The sequence below is a fragment of the Chelonoidis abingdonii genome, chromosome 6 (genome assembly GCF_003597395.2).
Source record: "Chelonoidis abingdonii isolate Lonesome George chromosome 6, CheloAbing_2.0, whole genome shotgun sequence".
In the NCBI taxonomy this organism is placed as follows: Eukaryota; Metazoa; Chordata; order Testudines; family Testudinidae; genus Chelonoidis; species Chelonoidis abingdonii.
The window spans coordinates 122,376,375-122,379,703 of record NC_133774.1 but is presented as its reverse complement, the minus strand read 5'-3'; positions in this window follow the sequence as shown (position 1 = coordinate 122,379,703).

The following is a 3,329-nucleotide window of genomic DNA, read 5'->3' as shown; positions in this document are numbered from 1 at the left end:
CCCCCCCCACCCCCCCGCTCTGAGTCAGCTTTAAAAGCACAGTTTACCAATTAGGTGGCCTTGAAACAGAATGAGAGGCATTCTACTGCACTGTAGTTTTTCTTAAACTTTCTATATATACTTGTATAAATATAAACACCATATACCCTTTTTTCCATGTTGCTTCTTCCATGAGGACTAAAACCCTGTACATCTCAAAATGACAGCTTCAGGATTTTGTTTATTAATTTTTGAGTTAGAGAGATACAAAAAGCTGGGAAGAATTTATACATAATGTGTGTGCACACCCTTTTCTCCCTCCGCTTTTCTCTCTTAAATAAAGCCTCCCTATTCAGGAGGGGCACTAAAGCATATGCTTAAATTTAAGCAGATAATGAAGTGCTTTCCTGAATCAGGGCCTAATTCAGTGACAGCTGAGCATATTTATTATGAACTTTCAGAAAAAGTCACCCCAAGAATGGAAAATTTCATCCCTTAAGCAACATTCTGTGCAGCTGAAAAATGGAGGTTATAATGGAAACTGTGTTTCAACCTTAATAAAAGCATTCAGTAATACACTGTAATACAATAATGTACCCTTGAACAAAGTTTTGATTTGATGGTTAATTCTATGTAATTTTTTTAAAGTAACGAAAACAAGAAGTTTTTATCAGCTGCAGTCTGTACAAAGTATGGAGTAGCAGCCATTGAAAATAAAAAGATTAGCTCAAAATAAACACATGACCGTAGTGCAAGCTTTACTATTTCTTTCCTCATGTTTCCCTTATTTTTCTTTCATTCTATGCTTTTTGTCCTCCCTGTTCACCAGTGGGAAAACTGAAGGCAAGAGAGCTTAAGCAGAATGTGTACTAACTTACAAAGTTAGGTCAGAGAACAACACACGTAGAAGGTTAAAACTTTGGGGGGGGGGGAGATTTCCACAAAAGAAGGAGTGGGAAAATAATGAATAAAAGACACCTGATGAAATCTTAGGAAAAGAGATGAGGAACAATGGAAACAGTAACCTGCTGGGCTTGGGGTTTAGCGTCTTACTACAGAAAATAAGAGTAGCGAGGTAGCTTTTCAGTTTTAAGTGCTAGCTTCTGCCAACCTTATATGTGTTGAATAGTACCATTTTTGTGAGCTTTTCTATTGAAATCAAAGGGCCAATCACAAATAAGGGTGGCAGAATAAGAACCCGAGTATCTATAAAAACAAGTATTGGAGCATTCGAAAAATAGGTTTACAGATTTGTTCTCTGGCATACCCAGTGCATAATGGAATGGAATCCTTTCTCTACAGCCTCAATAGACACATGACCACTACACCCACCTACCTTCCAGGTAGGAGAATGGCACTGTCACCAGTTCATTGGCTAGACTCTCGAGAAGTCATTGTGAGGCAATCAGCGTGGAACCACGCCGTGTCATTGTTCAGGGTGATGTCACACTTTAAAGGAGTCTAAAAAAGGTTAAGATGTACAGTGTGAATGGCACTTATGAAACAAGAAGTAACACTACATGTAAGTCACAGGCAGTCGGGAGAAAGGAGTGAAATTTCCCAAGTGCAGAGGCAATAAATGCAATAGAAAAGGCCTCCTTGTAATCTTAGCCAGACTGGACTAATTATGAATAAAATACATGACTTCAGTTAACTGAACGAACGAATGGGGTGCATGTAATTTATCAGGATAAATGGGATTCTGATGTGTATCACGTAAATCTACGTTTGGATAAAGGGGGCTTTGGATAGAAGGGGTTATGTACAGACAATGTGATCTAATGGATAAAGCACCGGCTTTTCTTAAACTTGGCTCAGACAGTAAGATGCTATGTGATCTTGTCAAATCACTTCATTTCACTGTGCCCCTGTTTCTCCTTCAGCCAGGGGCGGCTCCAGGCACCAGCGCTCCAAGTGCGTGCCTTGGGCGGCAAGTCGCGGGGGGCGCTCTGCCGGTCGCCGCTAGGGCGGCAGGCAGGGTGCCTTCGGCGGCTTGCCTGCGGAGGGTCCACTGGTCCTGCAGCTGTGGTGGACCTCCCACAGGCGTGCCTGCAGAGGGTCCGCTGGTCCCACAGCTTCGGCGGACGCCTGTGGGAGGTCCGCCGAAGCCACAGGACCAGCGGACCCTCCGTGCTTGGGGGGGCAAAATGTCTAGAGCCACCCCTGCCTTCAGCCCTGTGTCTGTCTTGTCTATGTGGACTGTAAGCTTTTTAGGACAGGGATGGTCTTTCATTGTGTATTTTTACAGTATTTAGTACAAGGGCCCTAAATCTTTAGGTGCTACTCTCATACATATAATAATCCTAATACACGTAAGAATCCTAAAAAAGCAAGAAAGAGTCCTGTGGCACCTTATAGACTAATAGACGTATTGGAGCATAAGCTTTCGTAGGTGAATACCCACTTCATCAGATGCAGTGGGTATTCACCTATGAAAGTTTATGCTCCAATACTTCTGTTAGTCTATAAGGTGCCACAGGACTCTTTCTCACTTTTTACAGTTCCAGACTAACATGGCTACCCCTCTGATACATAAGATTCCTAAATACTCATGAGGTCTGATGGAAAGAATCACTGAGTTTAGTGGGCTATGGATTAAGCTCCACTTAGAGTTTTTCTACATAAAGTTGATTGCTTTTACCACCTACCGCTAGAAAGTTTAAAAAAAATTAAGTTGTCTATTGTAGTATATGTGCAATCCTATGGGACAATCATATCAGTAAAGGAAATGGAGGCCGGCTAAGGATCTGGCCCAGTTTGAGTATGGATGGACACAGACACAATACATACATATATCATTCATCATATATACAAAGAGGCACATACATCCTGTGAATATGCACACACATTCCATATACAGAGCAGCATGTGTTTCTGGAAAGTTTTATGGGTTTGATCTTCTCACGTGATTGTCCCATCTGATGGTCTATTACTGTGTATGCAATATACATTTTTTCTAAATTTTTATGCTGTGTGATTAGTTTTGTTTAGGAAAAATGCTGTATGGACCTTAATCCATAGCCCACTGAAGTCAGTAGGTGTCTTTCCACTGACTCCAATGGCTTTTAGATCAGGCCCTATGTGAAAAGGAATGTTAAGGATCAGTTGAAGTCAGTGGAACTCCATCAGCTCACATAAGCTGAAAATCTGGTGCACTGTGTTTATAAAGTAAAAGTGCTATAGTAAAGAACAAAATTGTCAGAAACAGATGAACATAATTTGTTGGGGAAAAGTTAACATGGTTTTTGTAAAGGAAAATCATGCCTCACCAATCTACTTGAATTCTTTGAGGCGGGGTCAACAAGCACGTGGACAAGGCGGATCCAGTGGATATAGTGTACTAAGATTTT